A 22380-nucleotide genomic window follows, 5' to 3' on the forward strand; every position below is an offset into this window, starting at 1 on the left:
ACGAGGAGGAAGTCCTGAGAGTAGCAATCTATACATCATAGAATAGTGTCAGGGCAGTAAAGAGTAAACAGATCCCTGACCTCTCTGTAATTCTAACTTTCTGATTTGTCCCCCTCTGAAACCTGAGGAAGGGCCAGGGTTATTCTTCCTCTTCCAACAGGCTCATTATCTCTTTCAGCTCCTGGATAGTTCAGTATACTGGGGAAGGAAGGATGGTAAGGAATGATGATCAGGGTGACCACCTCAGGCAGCAATCTTGTTGAGCCAACACTGGGTAAGATTTACTCTGCCTAGTTGCAGGAGGGAGAGAAATATTCAAAAGCACAGCATCCACTATGGAGATTAATGATGATTGTTCCACCCCCTGTTTTAATGATCATATCTTCTTCGAAGCAAAAATTCCACAAATATCTTCACCTTAATGCCAGGTCCTGGAGATGCTCTCTGAAAACAGGAACTTGGATACCAGCCATTGTTATGACTTTTATTGCAGACCTAGGATGACCAACAAGCAGTTCCTAAAACTATTTAATTTGGCCCTTGGAAACTCTATCCAACTTTAATCAAAGGTGGAATGTTTGCAAGCAGTTGCACACTCATGAACAACCACGAATATGGCCCTGTTCACGAACATGTTCATGGTTGGCTGTTTGTGGGGGCAAGCAGGCTCTCCTCCAGCCATCATCCAAGTTTGGTCAAGATCCCTACTGCACTACTCCCAGAAACCTGACCTGAGCAGGCACCATGAAAGGTATCAATAATAAATAATAGCTTGGCCTCAGAGCCTGGCAGCAGCCCTGGAACTTGAAGGGGTAGATCCCTACCACACCACTCCCAGGAACCTTACCTGAGCAGGCAGCAGGAAAGGTACCAATAATAGATAATAGCTTGGCCCAGAGCCTGACAGCAGCCCTGAAGGGGCTAGATCCCTATCCCACCATACACAAAGAAAATTCAAGCTCCAATGCACTCTATCAAAATGCCAACAGCAACTGTCTCTCCCTCTCCAATGTCTGCAGAGTCAGAGCTGGGAGCCCCCCTCCCCCCTGGTCTTTGCTCCCTTGTAACAAATTTGGAGCTCCATACTTGAAAGGAAGACCTGCCTATCAAGCTCAGTTGGGCTTAGATTAGGGTTTCCCGTGCAACAGCAGGAGTTCAGATAGAGTTCAGACAATCCCTGCCTAAATTGCCAATTGAATTGATTGCAGGTGCCAGACTGTCTGGCTTGACAAACAGCAAGACGAACAGCAACGAACGAGGCTTGCAATGACCACCTGTTCATTTAGAATGGGGCCTCATGAACACCTTGTTTGCGAACAGCAGATTGGGCTGTTCGTGACCTTTTTTTGTACGTATTGCTGTTCATGCCCATCTCCAGGTAGGGGTAAACTTCCAATTTAAAACATTTTTGTGTTAGATTTCAGATTTTTCTGCAAACCTGGGGTTTTTCTCAGGTTTGTAGAAATCCTGCCTTGTCTGTCCATGGCTCTAGTAGTATCCCTAGATTTGGCGATGTTGCGAATTAGAGATATTGATGCTGACCTCTACTTTACTTTTTTTTTTTGTTGCTACAATAACCAAAGTCCAGGATCCTCAACATGTAGCCACCCTTTTCCAAGATGGCAGATATGGCTGTTTCAATATTTAAAATTCACATAGTATGCTCATCTTTGAATCAAAAATACAAAGAAAGCTTGTTCAGTTCAAGAGATGCATATTACTTTCAATAGCTCTAGCAAGGAAGGTGCAAGGGTTCAACAAGCATGAGATGCTGGGACTGTAGGGTTAGCAAGTATCTGTTCTGCTACATGAACGACAGTTCAGATGAGCAAGTTCTGGACATCTTGGAACAAAAACAACCTTCAGCAACTTGTCCACCAAATGATGCTCATTCCATTCAAAGAGGCACACATACCTGTTATTGCAAGTGAGACTGACTTTGATGACAAGGTTATCACTGAAGAAATATATTTGAATAAGGAGAAGGCTGAGGTTAAGGAAATCAGTAGCAATATAGAGTAAGGTGATCGTTGCATAGTACCCCATGCAAACTAGGCTGTTGACCAAAGTGCAAAGCACATGGTGATACTGTCAAATAATACTGAGGTGGCGGTGCTACTGCTGAGGTACATGTGACAAAGGGATAGCCAAGCTGTGGGTCAGATTTGGGGCTGGGGGAAAATGACTTTTGTTCCTGTACATCATCTTCTCACCAACTTGGACTGGAAGTATGCAGCATTATTGTAAAGTGCCACATTCTAACGAATGATGATGCTTTAAACAAGTTAGGGACCAAACCAGCAGAAACAAGATCAGGTCCCCTTAAGCTTCTTGAATGATTTGGTAAGACTGACAGTGTCACAGAAAGAAATTTCAGAGGAAGAAAAGTATCTCATCAGAGTATGTTCCAGATATGCTGATGTGGACATGTCTGCTGAGCTGAGATTAATTTCATACGCACAAATTACCAGATACCTGGATATTCTCCCACTGTCTTCAAACTCCATCAGAGGACATATTCAGTGGGGTTTTCTGGTCATCGGAGAGTCACACTCCTCTGTCCCAAGCATTCAATGCTGGGAGGAGATGGGTATTTGATACCAGCAAAGTGTCTCAGACCCATTCCGGAGGAACTACTGACATTGTATAGCTGCAAACCTTGAGAATCTAATGTCTGCAGGGGCACAAAGTCTGTCCTATGTTCTTTTTTCCATACTACACCAGATAAAGAGATGAAGAAGCAAAGGTTGAAAGAGTTCACTTCAAAATGTGTATGGGAAAAACTTCCCCTTTTATGTAAACATCTGCCTCTGATTCACAGCACCACTCCAGCACCTCAGCAGCTTGAGCTGCTGGTATAAAATACTTGCTATTAAAATATCATATGAATACATAACCTGAAATTAGACAGTGTCAGTGGACTGCATTTCTGTATAGTTACATACTGATTCACCATGTAGAGATACAAAATTGGTAAAATAACCCCTCCCTTGCATGGTTTTCATGTGAGAAAACTGTTTTGGAGAGAGGGCAGGAGCCTTCCCCCACTTGGTGCCATTCCAAGCCCCTTTTAGCTCTCTGTTTTTTAAAGAAGCAGTTCCCCCTTTTAGCTCTCTGTTTTTTAAAGAAGTAGTTCCCCTCAGCTGCCATGTGACTGCAGGGGGCATGTTAAAACCAGTGCATGCCTATGCAGAAAAGTGTCATCTAAAGGCAACCTAATCTGAGCATATTTCTAAAGTTTCACATGCAGATACTTGTATCCTAGACACTAGACAGAGTATGCCTCAAATTGCCTACGTTCCCATTTAGCCAAATTGAATATAAAATCAGCCACCAATGATTTAGGAGCACTCCCTCCGTCTAAAGAATTTGTATTACTGACTACATTCATTTTGACCAGCACAAAACTGCCTGCCACAGCCACCTGCATATCAGACTGGGGAAAGAAAGACTCATAACCTTACTATTGCATTTCTAAATGTATGGCATGTCCTTTTGTTTGTGGTCCCTGCTCTTAGGTTCACACAGAAGAGATGGGAGAGTTCAAAACAGCCTTCATATGTTAGCAAGATACAGGAATGGGAGCAGCTAGTTAGGAGCTTATGCAGTCTACAGTTCTAACTAACAGACAGAACTAAGAAGCAGAGAGTCCAGTCCATGCAACTAAACCAATATGCACAAAAATTAGGGAGGGGGGAACAGACTTCCATTGTAATTTATATAATACACTACATACTCCTTCTCAGGAGGCATTTTGTAGAAAAAGAGCGGGAGGAACTCATTAGCATAACTCATTAGCATAACTCATTAGCGTAACATTAGCATATGCCATGCCTCTTCCCATCACCGGAAGTATGTCATTAGTATAACTGATTTGCATATGCCACACCCCCTAACATCACCTATTCTGGCTGTTTTGGATCCAATCCTGGCCATTCAGGGCCGAAATTGGGCCCAAAATTGCAAAAGGGGGCTGAAAATGGCTGAAAGGGGGCTCAAAATGGTCAGGATCAGGCCAGTGATGAGTGGGAGAGTGATCCACCACCCGTCAGAGGCCCAATCCAGGCCGTTTTGGCCCCAATCCAGGCTGAAACGGGCCCAAAATGGCTGAGCCACCTGACATGAGACCTCTTTGGGGAACTGCCAGAACTGCGTTCCTGTGTGTTCCCCCTCAAAATGAGCCCTGCCCCTTCTTTACTGTGTGGTGCTCACACTGCATTATTCAAACATTACAAAGATATGGAGCGAGAGAGTACTAGCACTTGACTCGTTGTGGTTTTTCTTTTCCACTAATCCATCACATAATTAATTCATTCAATTTAATTAATTTAAATTGATTTTGGGCTAGTCACAGCTCTCCGGAGCTCTCTCAGCCCCACCCACCTCACAGGGTGTTTTGTTGTGAGGATAACAAAGACATACTTTGTAAACTGCTCTGAGTGGGCATTAAATTGTTCTGAAGGTTGGTATATAAATCAAATGTTGTTGTTGTTGTTGTTATTGCCCGCCCTCCTCGCAAGTGGGTTTAGAGCAGGTTACAATATCAACAACAGTACAATAAAAGATAAAGCATAAAAATGCACAATACAGAGGGATAAAATGGAAACAACCACAATACAAAAGTTAAAACCATAGTATCCAAGATGTGTACAGACAGTACACTCCAACACCCAAATATCATGGGGTATGACAAGACAGGTTAACCAAGGGCCAAGCTACACATGACGAATGACACTTGAACAGCAAGTGTATTTCTCCCTGTTCACTTGCCCTCCACTCAATCCACTTGCCGTTCAAGTGTCATTCGTCATGTGTAGCTTGGCCCCAAGATTGAACTAGCAGAGCAGGGTGGGCCAAAAAAGGCCACAGCAGGAAGGCTGGCCAGATAGTTTGCCCATGCCTCAACTACAGCCTAGGCCCTAGTCTCAATAGGGAAACAGTTCTACCAGGCCAGTGCAGGGCCAAGGCCCTACCCCTGGTTGAGGCCCGGCGAACTTCCTTGGGGCCAGGGATTACTAGTAGATGTTTATTGGCTGATCAAAGCACCCTCCGGGGAACATATAGTGAGAGGTGATCCAGCATGTAGGTTGGTCTCAGTCCGCTTAAATGTCAAAACCAGAACCTTGGACTTGACCTGAAATTGCTCAACTGGGAGCAAGTGCAGCTGGCACAGGACAGGTCATATATGTGTCCTAACTGGAGTCCCAATGAGGATGTGTGCTGCTGCATTCTGGACTAGTTGTAACTTCCAGATCAGTCTCAAGGGAAGCCCTGCATAGAGCAAGTTACAGGAATCTAGTCTGGAGTGGGTCAAGGACAACCTGCCTGATCTGACAAAGATAGAAAAATGCAGATCTGCAACTGCTGTGACCTGGACCTCCACTGAAAGAGAGGCATCCAGGGACCATGCCCAGACCCTTCACTGTTGGCATAGGTGCCAGCGGTGCCCTATCAAGAGCTGGAAGTTGAATTCCCAAGCTCATCAACCCACAGCCCAAATATAGGACATCTGTCTTCATAGGGTTTAGCTTCAATTGACTCTATTTTAACCACCCAGTCACAGCCTCCAAAGCAGATATAACTGGGTGTCATCTGCATATTAGTGACATCCTAATCCAAAACTCCAAGCCAGCTGGTTGAGGGGGCGCATATAAATGTTAAACAACATAGAGTGATTCCGCACACGTTGGATAATGCACTTCCAATCATCTTTATAGATAATTTGGAATGGATTTTTGTGTGTGTGGAACAAAAAATCCACCTCAAACGATTGATAAAGTGCATTGAAAGTGCATTATCCAACGTGTGCGGAATCAGCCATAGAGGAGAGTATCACTCCCTGAGGGGTGCTGCATATCAATGGGTAGTGTGGTGACATCTGCTTCCCAAGCACCACCCTCTGTCCCCAGGAGGTCAGAAGAACAGATCCAGACTGTGGAGTTTCAGCAAAGTAGCTGCATCATGTGCCTTCAGATCATACCCTGGGACTGGCATTGATCTTTGCCAAAATGTACATTAATTTTAAAACAACTGTATTAACAACAATCAAAGGGTCATGCATTCCAAAAATGTTCCCAGGAATGAAAATTCCCTACAACTGTACACATTAATTACCTTTGCTTTTGCACTGGGACTGCGCCAACTTCCACCTCCACTCTCCTTTGATCATTTCTTTCCTAGCATTTCTCATCCATTGAATATGAGCAAGCCATAGTTCAAACACAAGTTGCCAAATCACAATCAACTCTTTTCCAGCTTAGACTGCACACACTTGATCTTAGCCAAAAAGTCATAAAGTGATTACACTTATACAATAAAACATGTTAGTCATTTATATTACCGGCACAATACAGTACCAGAGCTCACAGACAATGGGAAGATTATTTTGTCTCCAAAATTTGTATCCTACTTATTGATTTATAAGAAGATGATCAAACTCTGGAGTTATTTTTCTCTTTTCACATCACCCCCAAAATCTCATTGTTCAGGATTTGGTCATTTAGAAGATAACATTACAGTGGAAAAGAATACATCCTGAGGAAAGGGTGCAGTTCTCTTTATCTGACCACTGTCCAAAAGTTACAAACTATTATTATGTTAATCATCCAGGGACTGTTCTGGGAAAGTGAGGAACTGGAGGGTGAGAGACAGAGAGCAATGTGCTTATTTGCTCCGCCACAATAAACAATGGAAGGCACCACAACTTCTGAGCCCAGAAAGCTAGCAGTGTTAATCTGCAGCAGAAAAAAACCATTAAGTGTTCTCGCATATTAAGATCAGTCTAACTTGATTTGTTCATATGCAATTGTAGAGGGCAGGAAAACCTATGGGTTGGACCCAAACTTTTTTCAGTGGAGGGAAAGTGCTGAAGTGGATCTTTCTATTAGGAGACCTATTCACTTCTGTCTATGATCCCCCATACTTTTCTCCTTCATATAGGGGGAAGGAAACATGGGTCACGTACGTAGGTTTTTAAGGCCTATACTTTTGAAAACCTAGAGGCACAAGTAGGAACCCTACTCCTGTTGTAGAGCAATCCATGGGTTTGGACATCTTCAGTGTACCCCAATAAAAGTACTGTGGAAATAAGGTCATCCATTGATCCTAAAGCATGAACAGTTCATGTGAATCACTAATGAGCATAGCAGTCTGAACTTCATTCTGGATATTCATTACTGCTATAATATCTCTCTCTGTAACAGTTATTGACGTGCATGATGGAAATGAGTTTCCAGAACAAATCCCAACCCCAGAGTGGGATGTAACTGGATAGATTCCTAGCAGACAGCACAGCTAAAGCTGCTAGTCTCCTGAGAGCTGTATCCTGAAATTCATGGGTGGGGGTCTAGGAGCTAAAAGATAGTACAGAAAGCAGAAAGTGGGACCTGGTGGGATGGGGTCAGTATCTGGTAGATTAGAGTAAGAGTATGACTGTATGTAATGTCTGTGCAGTCGGATCAATGTTGCAGAACAGAGTGAATTGCAGAACCTCTCATCTTGCCCCTCAGCCTAAAAATTTTATTCCTTTCTCTATAGACGCTGAGGAAATGGTTAAAACCATGAAGCTTCAGGTCAAGCCTGCAAACCCTAGGTCAAGCTCAAAATAGTAACACTGTAAGTACACAGAGACTGGGAATTTATCAGGTGCTCAAACAAAAATGTTCACTGGACTGTGGCTATATGGCAATAGTAGGGATTAGAGATGAGCACGAACCAAAATACGAACCAAAGTTCATCGCGAACCAGCGGTTCTTCAGAGCCCATTTCTGATGAACCACCATGAACTTTAGGATGGTTTGTTTGGTTTGTTTTTTGTTTCATCACTGCAGACAGCCTGGTGCCAGTCAATCAGTTTTCTAGGCAATGGGGGGTTGGGCTTTTTGCAGACCTGCTGACCCGGAAATGACCTTCTGCTGATCTGGAAGTGACCTTCTGCTGAACCAGAAGTGGTGATTTGCTGGCCCGGAAGTGTCGTTTTCACAAACCAAATGAACCAGTTCATGAACCGGGGCAGGGTCGTGAAAGTTCATGGTTCATGAAATGTGACAAACCACGAACCGCATGGTTCATTTTTTTCTGGTTCGTGTCCATCTCTAGTAGGGATCTTGTCCCACACAACAGCATCTCTACAAAACCCTCATTTAAAACAGGACCTCATGGCACAAAAGAGGTGAGAAGAGATGAGAGCAAAACATTTAAATGATCTGTTGTAGTAAAATAATCAGTTTGCTGTCCCCACTGTGAAGGATGGAAGCCAGGATTGGCATTTATTTGTCAAACCCCAATGTCTCTTCAGCTGAGCTTAACACTGAGGTTTTCGTGCTTAGGCAGCAAAATATATTCAAATGCACTGAGAAGTGGTGAAGAAAATAGGTCATTTTCTGCATATAATTTTGACTATAAGGTAGGGGAAGAAAAGGCCTTGTCAAAAGAATAATTTTATAGCAATATTATTGGAGGCACACATGGATGAAGAAAACATTCTCATTGAAGAACAGACTTCACAATTCCTTCTGTTCTAAGAAAACATTCCACACAAATACCAGAATAGCTATTTTGTCTGCATTCCTATGAAACCTCCTTCAAGCTTTCACGAAGCAATAGTTGCCGTAGGCCTCTGGGGCAACAACCCCGGTTTTGTCTTTCCAAATTATGCATTAAAATTTGCATCAACCCACCTACGTTTCACATAGCAGAGACCAAAAAGCACTTAGAAGCAAAAGCAGATTTAAAGTGTGCCATATTAAAATGGTGAATATTTTTTTTAAATGTCATGCAAATGAGGCTGAAAGAGAGCACATTTACATGTGCATAGCAGTTTTTGCAATCTCTTTTAAAGTTTAGAAAACAGACCTGTATTCCTGGATGGAGCATTTAATTTTCCCCATATGTGTATGGGGGGTGTGTGTTAAGATTCCATAGAAACAAATACTTTTCAATTGGATTTTTAGTAGTAGCTCATTGTTAGCCGCTGTAAAAGACATAAATTAGTATGATTACCTTCCTAGTTGAGTACAAATTCCAAAATGAAAACTTTCTCCCTTTCTGACTGCATTTATAATCTAAATCTAAATATGAAGTCCTGGCTAGAAGTGAATAAGGAAGATTGGGTAATTGTTTTTATTATCTGCCAATGCAGAAAAATCCATTTCTGTCTTACAGTAAATCCACCATACTAAAGCATCAGGTGTAAGGAAAAGAGTGTTGCAATTACTCATGCCATCACCTTTTTTCATAGCTAAGTGCCTTGACTAGGTTCACAGAATGTCCTCTGTGGCCTGTTTTTCACCTATTATTTCTCAAGTTATCTGCCCTTTTGCATCTGTTCCGACCAAGAACAAGTGTGATACAGTAGGTCCACACTCGGACTAGAAATGGGGAGATCTGGATTCAGTCCCTCTATCAGCCATAGTTTGGGTAGGTAGCCATGTTAGTCTGCAGTAGAACAGCAGGATTTTAGTCTAGTGGCACCTTAGAGACCTACAGACAAGTGTCTGAAGAAGGGGACTCTGACTCTTGAAAGCTAACACTCTGAAAATCTTGTTAGTCTCTAAGTAATAATAATAACATTCGATTTATATATCACCCTTCAGGATGACTTAAGACCCACTCAGAGCAGTTTCCAAAGTATGTTAGCATTATCCCCACAACAACAAACACCCTGTGAGGTGGGTGGGGCTGAGAGAGCTCCTAAAAGCTGTAACTGACCCAAGGTCACCCAGCTGGCTTCAAGTGGAGGAGTAGGGGGGAAAACCCGGCTCTCTAGATTAGAGTCCTGCACTCTTAACCACTACACTACAGTCTGAGTGCCACAGAACTCAAATCCTGCTGTTCTACCAGCCATGAACCTCAAAAGAGACCTTAGCTCAGTCACTGTCTCAACCTAACTTACCTCATAGTTAGGAGGGAAAAAAATATAGACAGGGAAAGATCCCGAAGCTCCTTGGAGGAACATCGGGATAAAAATGTTATAATCAGAAAATGGGTTTGCATAAGGGCTGCTTTTAGTAGCCCTGCACACCAAAATCAGAACTATCAGTAATACAACTCACCAGACTATTGGGTTTTCATTTTAAAGTCAGGGTCTTGCCACATGTTTGGTTTTTTGTTTGCCTTCTGTACTGCCTCTATCGTTGCTTGAGGCATTCTGATCAAGGTATCCTGATTGACTTCTTGTAAGTTTCCCCCATGACTGTTTCAAGGCAGGAAAATAGCAGATTGGCATGGAGAAGTCTTGAGCCCCTCTCCCCAAGTGCCAAACTTCTGATCCAAAGTGGGCAGCCACATGCCTGAGAATTAAGTGCTGTCACAGAATTCCCAGCACATATGTGGATTCACAAGACCAGGAAAAGACTTGGGTGAACCTAGAAACAGTGCCACATGTAACTATGTCCTAAAATCCTTGAAAATCAGAGAAATAGGGTCGTAGCAGGAGATGCAGAGAATGGGCACTCAAAGGAACATGCAGGGAAGGTCTCCCTGGAAGAGCAGAAAATGAGGACAGAAGTCCAATCATGCACTGTAATTAAATCTTGCCCTGTACCTTGTAGTAAGCCAAAAAACAGAAAAGCCCTAATCTACCAGCAAAGAAAACAGGAGTGGTCATGTTTTAGAATTTCTGGTTTCTGAAGCAGAAAGATATGAAGATTTATATAATGGAGTATCAGAGATGCGAAGCAAAATTCCTACATGCTATATTTAATAGCGCATTCAGCACTAAATGTCAGTTTGGATCCCCCCCCCCCTTCCTATAAAGCAGCAGCCACATTGAATTTGGAAATAAGCCAACAGTAATGTCCCACGCTGTTAAATTTTTCACAGATAGACATATTAATGTCTCAGTTTAGTTCAGCAATCATGCCACCCTAGTGACTGCAATAATCATTGGGAAAGTCATTTTTGCAACTTATGCAAAAGAAATAATACCTGTGCTAAGCATGTTGCACCTCTGGAAAAGTGTTTAATTATTAGTTACTTGATATTTTTGCTGCTGCTACTAGATTGTACACTTGCGTAGTGAGCCTAAAGATGTGCACAGTACACGTAGGCAACAAATATCACAGTTTTGCTGAGGGGAAATATTGCTACAAGTTACTGCAAAGTAATGCATGAAGCTGAATAATTGTCACCATATACAGCCAAGCTTAAATAATATGGAAATGTGCCAAGTGCCACCTTGTCTGCTTGTAGATGCCCAGGCCTAATCTATAAGATGGGGTTTCACATGTGCCAGCTGTATGTTGGGAACAATATGCCTGTAGACCTCCCAAGGCTTTTATATATCCATGCAAATATAATTCACACATGGAAGCCTGTACCCATACACAGAAATAAGTAATGCAGTCTCTCTCATCCTTTTTCCAAGAAGCTTAGGACAGTGTAGAAGTTACTCTCCTTTCCTCCATTTTATACTCACAGCAATGTCGTGAGGTATATTAGGCTGAGAGAAGGAGATAGTCCCCATGACAAAGTAGGGATTTAGGTCTTCCCAGTCCTCTTCCAACACTCTAATCCACACCGGTTCTGTGACTACTGGTACACAATGAACCAATATCTGGATTAGGGTGAGACTTCCCACTAGACATGGGCACGAACCACATTACGATCCAAAAAAACCCACGAACCGCCTGATTGTCTGTTCGTGAACCGGCGGTTCGTGAGGGTCCATGGCCAATGAACCAGCGTTCGTTGGAAGCCTGGTTCGTTGCATTCGCCCACGGTTTGTGAAGCCAGACAGTCAGGCACCATCAATCAATTCCCTTGGAAACAGAGCTGGGGGAATGCCTGAACTCTGTCTGCACTCCTTCTGTCACCCTGGAAACCCGAATCAAAGCCCAGCTTACCTTGATCAGCAGGTCTTCCTTCCAACCATGGAGCTGCAAATTGGTTACAATTGGTTACATGGGAGAAGACACCAGGGGGGAGGGAGGGGAAGGGGGGTGTTCTGTAGCCATGGGCACTCCAATCTCATCCCTGCAAGCCCTGATAGGCAGTTCTGATGGCCAACCCCTTGTACGCTGGGCCAACGTCAACTGGTGGCTCTAATTGTATCAAATGGGAGTTTCCTGGGGGCCTTTAGATTGGAGAGGGTATAACTCCAAGATCTGTATTGCAATCTTGACCAAACTTGGGTGCTGGCTGGAGGAGAGCCTGCTAAACACTCCATGGGAATATGGGCTCTCTAAGTCCAACGGGGGCCGTTCTGACGCCCACAAACCACGAACCTCAAACCAGTTCATCAGCGGAAATGTTCATTTTGGTTCATTCGTTCGGGTTCGGCAGCGGCACCAAACCACGAACCGCTGGTTCATTAAATTTTTTTGGTTCGTGCCCATGTCTGCTTCCCACAATCAAGTCCATTTAAAAGTTGGTTCAGAGGGAAAATACAGGTGTTATACTAGAGTTCTCCAATTGGCATGCTTCATTGTATTCTTTGCCCCTACAAAACTGTCATGGGGAAGGGGAGTTTGGTGACATTACAGTGGCAGGTGAGGAGGGATTTAACTCTTCCTCCTCTGTTTTACTAATTGAAACTGCCCCCTGTCCCCTGAGGCTGCTTTAAGATTAGTAAGGGGGAAAGTTCTAGCACAATACAGATACCTGTTAGTCTTCTTTCTACAGTGCCACAGCCTGAATTCCTATAACACTTCTCCCCAGAAGTATTCTTTTACAGCCAAATCTGCCTCAAGTTCTATTCAGGAAATTCAGCATCACAGGCAGCTTGGTTCTTGATCCTCATTTTTTTTTAAAAAGGTACCCCAAAATGGTTTCCAAACCAAAGGGTACCTTTCCATATATAGAAGGTGTTTTGGGGTCACAGAATGGCTATTTTCCTGATCATCTTGTGAGAGGGAGAAAAGAAACTAAATCCAAAGACCATGGTCTGCTTTCTCAAGAGGATGGATGCTGAAGAATCTCACTGTCATTTAAAGAACTCTCACCAGCATTGTTTTTGAAAACACTTATGTCATTTAGAGTTGATTGCATCCTGATTAGAGATGGGCACAAACAGGGAAAATTCCAAACTGTGCGGTTTGTGGTTAGAATCATAGAATCATAGAATCATAGAGTTGGAAGGGGCCATACAGACCATCTAGTCCAACCCCCTGCCCAGTGCAGGATCAGCCTAAAGCATCTCTGACAAGCATCTCATCCAGCCTCTTCTTGAAAACTGCCAGTGAAGGGGAGCTCACCACCTCCCTAGGCAGCTGATTCCACTTTTGAACTACTCTGACCATGAAAAAGTTTTTCCTAATATCCCGCCGGTACCTTTGTGCATGTAGTTTTAGCCCATTGCTTCGCGTCCTACCCGCTGCTGCCAACTGGAACAGCTCCTTGCCCTCCTCCAAATGACAGCCTTTCAAATATTTAAAGAGAGCAATCATGTCCCCCCTCAACCTCCTCTTCTCCAAACTAAACATTCCCAAGGCCCTCAGCCTTTCCTCGTAGGGCTCAGTCTCCAGACCCCTGATCATTCTTGTCGCTCTCCTCTGCACCCTCTCGATTTTGTCCACATCCTTTTTGAAGTGAGGCCTCCAGAACTGTACACAATACTCCAGGTGTGGCCTGACTAGGGCAGTATAGAGAGGGGCTATGACCTCCTGCGATTTCGATGCTATGGCCCCTTTGATACAACCCAGGATTGAATTAGCCTTTTTTGCCACCGCATCACACTGACTGCTCATAATCAGTTTACAGTCCACTCTTACCCCAAGATCCCTTTCACATATACTACTGCCCAGTAGTGTATCCCCCATCCAGTATTTGTGCTTCCCATTTTTGTGGCCCAGATGTAATACTGTGCACTTGTCTTTGTTGAATTGCATCCTATTCACAGCTGCCCACTTCTCCAGAGTATTCAGGTCTTGTTGAATTTTAATTCTATCTTCTTGGGTGTTTGCTACTCCTCCCAATTTGGTATCATCAGCAAATTTGATGAGCAGCCCTTCCACTCCTTCATCCAGATCATTGATAAAAAATATTGAAAAGTACCGGGCCCAAAACCGAGCCCTGCAGCACCCCACTGGACACCTCCCTCCAATCTGATGAAACGCCATTGACCACCACTCTTTGAGTGCAGTCCTCCAACCAGTTCCCTATCCACTGAACTGTCATATAGTCTACTCCACAGTCTTCCAGTTTGCCCATCAGAATGTCATGGGGGACCTTATCAAAAGCTTTACTGAAATCCAGATAAATCACGTCAACAGAGTTCCCCCAATCCAGTAAGCTGGTCACTCGATCAAAGAAGGAAACCAGGTTGGTCTGGCAAGATCTGTTAGGAACAAAACCATGCTGACTTCCCCGGATCACCGAGCGGTCCTTCAGATGCTTACAGATTGATCCCTTTAAAATCTGCTCTAATATCTTCCCAGCAACAGAAGTCAGACTGACCAGCCTGTAGTTTCCCAGGTCGTCCTTCCTTCCTTTCTTAAAGATTGGGATAACATTCGCTCTTCTCCAATCTTGTGGCACATCCCCAGTCCTCCAGGAGGCCTTGAAGATGATGGACAGGGGTTCTGCAAGTTCTCTGAAAACTTCTTTCAGCACTCTTGGGTGCACCCCATCTGGCCCAGGGGATTTGTATTCATCCAGTGCAGCCAGATGCCTCTCCACTACCTCTCTGTCAATGTCAATTAGCCACTCAGGTGTCCTGCCACATTTTCTACTATCTCTAGATGTGCCTGAGTTCTTCAGGGGGAAAACAGAGGCAAAAAAGTCATTAAGCCTGTCTGCTTTTTCTCTGTCCTGCATCAGAGTTTCTCCATCTACTCCCAACAGCGGTTCAATTGCCTCTTTTACCTTGCGTTTGCTTCTCACATATCCGTAGAAGTTTTTCTTATTGTAGCGAGCCCTCCTGGCCAGACCCAGCTTGTACTGAGCTTTGGCCTCTCTGATGGCTGATCTGCTGTACCTAGTAACCCTCATATACTACTCTTTAGAGGTCTGTCCTTCTCTCCATTTCCTGAACATTTCCTTTTTCTCCCTTAGCTTATTCTGTAGCTCTCTGTGCATCCACATCGGTTTCTTGGAGCCCTTACCATGTTTCCGTCTTGCTGGGATAGTGAGGGCTTGAGCTTGCAAAAGCTCATGTTTGAGAATGGCCCACCCTTCACTCGCTCCTTTCCCTTCCAGAACACTCCCCCACGGAATGACTCTCATCAAGCCTCTGAGTTCATCGAAGTTGGCCGTACGAAAATCTATCCTACGAGTCTGGCTCCAAATTTCCTTGGCCCCCCACAGCAACTTGGATTCAAGGAGGACATGGTCATTTCCCCCTAAGGACCCCACCACTGTTAGTTAATATCAAGTCTAGCATGGCCGAGCCCCTTGTAGCTTCCTCCACCTTTTGAAAAAGGAAGTTATCGGCCAGGCAGGTCAGGAAATTGCATGATTCATGACGCTTTGCTGAGCCTATCTCCCAGCACACATTGGGGAAGTTGAAGTCACCCATAATTACAAGGTTCTGATGTCTGGATACTCTGCCAATCTGTTCAAAGAGGGCAGCATCCATTTCTTCTCGCTGGTCAGGTGTTCTGTAGCAGACTCCAACAATAATACCCTTTGTCCTTCCTCCCCTTATTTCTACCTATATACTTTCCACCGGGCTGTCCGCCCCATTCTCCATAACTTCTTGACAATCAAGCCCTCTCCTCACATACAACGCAACTCCACCTCCCCTTCTACACTTCCGGTTTTTCTTGAACAACTCATACCCATCCACTAGCACATTCCAGTCATGGGAATCATCCCACTAAGTCTCAGTAATTCCTACTATATCATAGCCCTCTGTTTGCAATAGAAGCTCAAGCTCTTCTTTCTTATTGCCCATACTTTGGGCATTGGTATATAGACACTTGTAGCCTTGTACCTTTGTTTGACCTTTCCTACCCAGGTGGGTCCCCACTGTGTTCACTTCATCATTGAAGTTGACATGTCACCATGTCGGTTCATAGCGTTTCATGAACCACGAACTTTCACGAACTTGCCCGAGTTTGTGAACCAGTTCATTTGGTTCGTGAAAACATCACTTCCAGGTCAGCAGAAGGTCTGCAGAGAGTCCATCCCCCCCCCCCCCCGTTGTCTAGGAAACTGATTGATCAGTGCCAGGCTGTCAGCAGTGATGAAGCAAAATACAAATCAAACAAACCAGGCTGAAATTTGACACAGTTCGTGAGAAATGAGCTCCCATGATCCACCGGTTCATGAACCACGAACTGGCCCAGTTCGTAATGCACTTTGGTTCGTATTTCGGTTTGTTCCTGCTTCTAATCTTGATATATTTGGTAATTCATGCAATGCTCAGAATGTGCACATATGTTTTCTCTTTTAAATCTGAATATTCATTTCACTCCAGTTTAAGCAGCCAAGTTTAAATTGGCTTTGTGTGGGCAGTGCTACTTTACTAGACTTGAGAATTCCTGGGATCTACATTACCCAAGTATTGTGGACACTTCCCACAGTATACATGGAGACAAAGCAGCAGGGGAAATTATTAGCTGGAGAAATTTAATTGCAGATTGCAAAATTGTTCTGTCTGCTCTTTAAGTACCCTAATTTTATTCATGAGACCCATGAGAAGCAGCAGTATAGGGAAGAGCTATCCTAATTCAATTTTCCCTTCATCAATGAAATTATCTGGCATACAACACCCCCCCTTCCCCACACACACACCACACTAAATTGGTCAATTATCAAAATTGATGCAAATATATTCCATTAGTAGTTACTTAATATGGATTCCTATGTTTAGCTTACATTTGTGTTTTACCCAAATTGAAACGACATGTCTTTTCTTCGCTTCATGGAAAATGACTCTCTTGCTACACTTCTATGTACAATGAAGCTTAGTGACTTCAATTTAAACATGAGTTTCCCCCGCCCACCCAACATATTTGGTGGCAGTTTTGCTTTGCATCTTTTTTAACACTCAATAAAAAATAAGGGAGAAAAATACCTTCTGCCCCCAGTCCCCTTTTCATGGCATCTTCACAAGATAGGGAAATAATTGCAATTATTTGTTCTGTCAATTTCGTAGCAATTTTTAAAAAACAGTTGCAGTGTGAGGCTTTCCATCATGAATAGTCAACATGCTGGGGGGACTTCTCAAGGCTACTGTCTCTTTAAAATTTCACCCATTTTCTACTTCAAGTTTAATTAACTGCTTTCTTGGTGAGCCAGTTTTCTTGAACATGCATGAAAATTATGAATTATCAATTCTTGTTCCTTTGAGGGAAGCTATAATATTGCTTTTCACTCTATGTGCAGCCAAAGTCACTCTCCATTATACTTTTTATTTTTGTTATTTTATAACCATATCATTATGATAATAAACAATAAAACTCAAGAAGTGGTTGGTTGCAAAGTGAAACACTGTGAGTAAACCTTCAGTGATAATTAAACATTGATTATTAATTAACAGTATCATGAGATTTATGTGTACCTCCCAAACACCGTCCAGACTCTACCCTTGCCTGGGGGAAAGTTTCTTAATCTAAGTAGGAGGGAAAGCTGGATGGGGCAAGGAAGGTGCTCCCATTCTCAGTAATGTTATCTGCATTCAAGATGAATTCTGTGCACCCTATGCTGTTCATTCCACATGTGAGTAATATGCTCATGCTAAGATAAAAATTTCCCCCATAGAGTTTCTAAGTTAAAAATTACTAATTTATGTGAAGTTGAAAGTAAATCAAAATAAGAATCTGCAGGGGGGGTCGCAAGCAAATTGAAGCTAGAAGAATTTGCTTGACTTTTTTTCTTCCAAGGCTCTAACTCACTTCTAAGAATTCTGCTTAGCGGAGAGAAATGTCATTAGAAATGGAGATAACTATGGGCTAGTTGGCCAAACCAAGTACTTTTTTTGTTTCAGGGAATGAACTTTGCTGTGCGAAATAAGAATTTGCCAGAAAGAGGAGGAGAGGAACAAAGCCAGATACAATGAGTACCACCTGTTCTATGTATGGGCCTGCAAATCCTACAAAAAGGGGGGGCAGCACTTGCTCCCACTTCCTTATGGTGCTTTGCCCTTCTCCCAGGTGTCCCTCCCTCCTGCCTATGCAAAAGGAAATCTGGGTGGTAGTTCTTAATATGATAGACCCATGAGGCCCAGCAGTTCAGAAGTTGATTGAGACTGCTGTTCTAACACTGTTTCTGTTTGACTCTTCAAACCTCACAAGATCTGGGTGTTTGGCTATCTGTCTGGTGTACTGACCACCTAGCACACTAGCAGCTACCCTGTCAAGCCTGTTGGAGGTGGTGGCAGGTTGGGCTTTGGAGCACTCCAGGTTATTGGTCCTGGGCAACTTCAACGTCCACATTAATGATGCCGCCTCTGCACAGGCTTTGGACCTGGTGTCATCCATGGCAGCACTGGGACTCTCCCAAATTGTTTCAGTTCCTACACATCAAGCAGGCCACACGCTAGATTTGATCTTTGGGATGGGGATACAGGTGGACCTTGATGCCGTTGAAGTGGTCGGACCATTTTGTCCTGAAGGCTCATTTGGGAGCGCCACGACCACCACCACCCCTGCATAGACGGCAAGCTAATTTATGCTCGCCCACAGAGACTAATGGATCTAATGGGTTTCGAGAATGCTCTATGGGATTTGATGCCCACTGGTGGTTCATTGGATGAGCTGGTGGGGGACTGGTATGACCATCTCTCTGAAGCCATTGTCGAAATCGCCCCCTCCCGTGTCGCCCTCTCCATTCCCATGTCAGACTGGCTCCCTGGTATACAGAGGAGCTACATATGAGGTGGCTGTGAAGGCAGCAAAGAAGGATTTCTATGCTGCCTCCATAGCGTATGCAAGCTCATGCCCGGCAAAGTTGTTTCAGGTGGTTAGAAAGGGAGACCACCAAATTAATAATTCAGCTTTTGGGAGCTTCTTTGTACATAAAATTTTGTCTCCACCATGGCCTGCCAGAGACAGTTGATACAGTAAGGGAACTGGAGGCTCCTTGACCATCTTCTGGCCCTCATTTACATAACTTCAGTCTGTTCTCTCAGGAGGAAGTTGACAGGATCTTGCAGCGGATAAGGCCCACTACGTGCTCTCTAGAGCCCTGCCCGTTGTGGCTGGTGAAGGCCAGTGTGGACAGGTTAGAGGTTCAATTGGAGGTTATTATTAATCAATCACTGAGTTCCAAGGTTATCCCTGGGGCACTGAAGGAAGTTGTGGTGAAGCCTCTCCTGAAACAAAACATCTTTGTACCCCACCTATCTGTCCAGTTACTGACCAGTCTCGAACCTCCCGTTTCTGGGGAAGGTGATTGAGCGGGTGGTGGCAGAAGAGCTTCAGGTCTTCCTGAAGGATTCTTCCATCCTGGACCCATTCCAGTCCAGCTTCCATCCAGGACACAGGACGGAGACAGTACTGGTCGTCCTCATGGACGAGCTTTGCAGACATCTGAACCAAGGCAAGTTGGCGCTGCTGATTTTGTTGGACCTTTCAGCAGTATTTGACACAGTGACTATGAACTGCTGACTAGACATGGGCACAAACAGCATTATGAACAGAAAAAGCCCACAAACAGCCCGTTCATCTGTTCACAAACAAGCCATTTCTGAGGCCCCATTCTAAACGAACAAGTGGTTGTTGCAAGCCTCATTCATTGCCTTTGTCAGCTGTTTTTCAAGCCAGACAATCTGGCACCTGCAATCAATTCCCTTGGCAACCGAAGGCAGGGACTGAACTCTGTCTTAACTCCTTCTGGCTTTCCTTCTGGCTTTAGCCCTTCAAAGTACTTCCAGCAAAGTCCCGTTTTTGCCACTGTGAAGAGAAAATGACAGCAAAGGGGGGGACCCATGGATCATGCCTTTCCTGGGGTTCAATCTCTCTGAAACTTGGGGGGTCTTCAGAGGACAGTGAGGACTATGTCCCCTGCAAATTTGGTGGATATTGGACATTGGGAAGGTCAATTTGTAACCCTTCAAAGTAGCTTCCAGCAGAGAGTCCTGTTTTTGCCACTCCGAAGAGAAAATGACAACAAAGCAGGAGACCCATGGATCATGCCTTTCCCGGAGTGCAATCTCTCTGAAACTTGGGGAGTCTTCGGAGGACAGTGAAGACTATGTCCCCTGCAAATTTGGTGGGTATTGGACATTGGGAAGGTCAGTTTGTGGAGTGTTTAAAGGGCCCTGGTCCTTGCATGTGGCAGGAATGGGCCCTTTAAACTATCAGGATTCCCCTCTGCCACCTGCCAGCTGATAGTTTAAAGGGATTTTTAAATGGCCACGAACAATGAACATGTTTGTGAGCAGGGTCATGTTCGTTACTGTTCTTTGTTCGTTGTTTGTGGATAGCAACGAACAATGAACAGCTTGTTTGGGTTCTTTTTCCGTTCGTGCCCATGTCTACTGCTGACCCACCACCTCACTGAGGTGGGGACCCGAGGGACTGCCTTGCAGTGGCTTGTCTCTTTTCTCCATGGTTGGGGACAGAGGGTGGCATTTGGGGAGAGCTTATCCACATGCCAGCATTTGGTGTATGGCGTCCAGCAAAGGACAATACTCTCCCCTTTGCTATTCAACCTGTATATGCGCCCTCTTGCCCAGCTGGTGCGAAGTTTCAGACTGGGTTGTCACCAATATGTGGATCCAATCCACACATGAGAGAATCATGGAGATAAACAGCAAAAAAGCAAGCAAAAATGCACCATGAAAACCTTACTAACAAAGTGAAATAAACTCTATTGGTATATGTACAGTGTATCAAGAAATAAATACAAAGAAACAGTCAATATTGCAAATTAATTCAAGTTTTGATGTACAGTAATTTCTGGCTGTGCAACAACACTCTAAGGCATCTTATTACATATGTGGATGACACCCAGTTGTATCTGTTGATGAGCGGCCGGCCTGACTCTGCCCCTGATGTCCTAATGAGAACCTTGGAAGCTGTGGCTGGATGGATAAAGCAGAGCTGGCTGAAGCTGGTAAAGACAGAGGTCCTGTACTTGAGCCATGGATTGCTAGATCTGGGAATCTGGCTCCTGACCTTTGATGGGGCACCGGTAGTGCCTGTCTCATTGGTCCAGAGTCTTTGAGTGATACTGGATTCCTCCTTATTGAAGGTGGGCCAGGTCACGGCAGTTGCCCAATCTGAATTTTTTCTATCTTCGACAGGCCAGGCAGCTTGCACCCTATCTGTCGATCCACGACCTAGACTACAATAACTCACTTTACACAGGGCTTCCCTTGGGCTTAACCCAGAAATTACAGCAGGTCCACAATGCTGCTGCATGTGTCCTGATGGGCACACCATACAGGGCACATATTACTCCCATCTTGCAGCAGCTCCACTGGCTCCCCATGGAGTTCCAGATTAGGGTCAAGATTTTGGATTTAATCTTTAAAGCCCTAAACAGACTGGGACCAGCATACTTGTGGGACCATCTCTCCCCATATGTACCCCAGAAAGCATTAAGATCTGCAAATAAGAACGTACTTGTGGTCCCCGGCCCCAGGGAGGCCCAGCTGGCCTTGACCAGGGCCACGGCTTTTTCAGTCCTGGCCACAACCTGGTGGAACTCTTTGTTGGAAGACACTTGGGCCTGCCAAGACCTTATGTCCTTTCAGTTCGCCTATAAGACAGAGTTGTTCCACCAGGCATATCGTTGAGGCCAGTCTTTGACTTTCTGATTGCTTAGGTGCTTCCCTACCAGTCTCCCACCAGGGGGGGCGACCCCCATAAATGCTGTCACCAGAATATGATCAAACTATGGCCCCCACCCACTCCTCTTGGTTTGTTATGTTCAGATTCAGCGCCGGATCCAGGGTTGCCCACGCCCGGGGCAACCCTTGGCTTACTGCCTCGCGTGCACGTGCACTCCCCGCGCTGCATGATGATGTCACTTTGGTGACATCATCACACAGGGCGGATGGAGGCAGTGTGTGGGGCTGAGAAGTTGCCTGCCCCATTTGCCTCCCCGCAGGCGAATGGCGCGGGCGGCCTTGCAGCCCCCTGCATTGCTTTCGTCTGCTCTGCAGGACAGGGGGCAGCCGGCTTGCCGCGCACCCCCTGCCCTCCAGGGCTGGCGAAAGCAGCGCGGGGGGCTGCGAGGCTGCCCGCAGCATTCACCTCCCCGCAGGACAGGGGGCGGCCCGCTTGCCAGGCACCCCCTGGGCACCCCCTGCCCTCCAAGGCAGGCAAGAGGCAGCACTGCTTTCGCCTGCGCCGCAGTACAGGGGGCAGCCGGCTTGCTGCGCACCCCCTGCCCTCCAGGGCAGGCGAAAGCAGCACGGGGGGCTGCGAGGCCACCCGAGCCATTCGCCTCCCTGCAGGTGAATGGCGTGGGGGCCTTGCAGCCCCCCGCGCTGTTTTCGCCTGCCCCGCAGGACAGGGGGCGGCCGGCTTGCTGGGCACCCCCTGCCCT

This window comes from Eublepharis macularius, chromosome 1, assembly GCF_028583425.1.
Source record: "Eublepharis macularius isolate TG4126 chromosome 1, MPM_Emac_v1.0, whole genome shotgun sequence".
Taxonomy (NCBI): domain Eukaryota; kingdom Metazoa; phylum Chordata; class Lepidosauria; order Squamata; family Eublepharidae; genus Eublepharis; species Eublepharis macularius.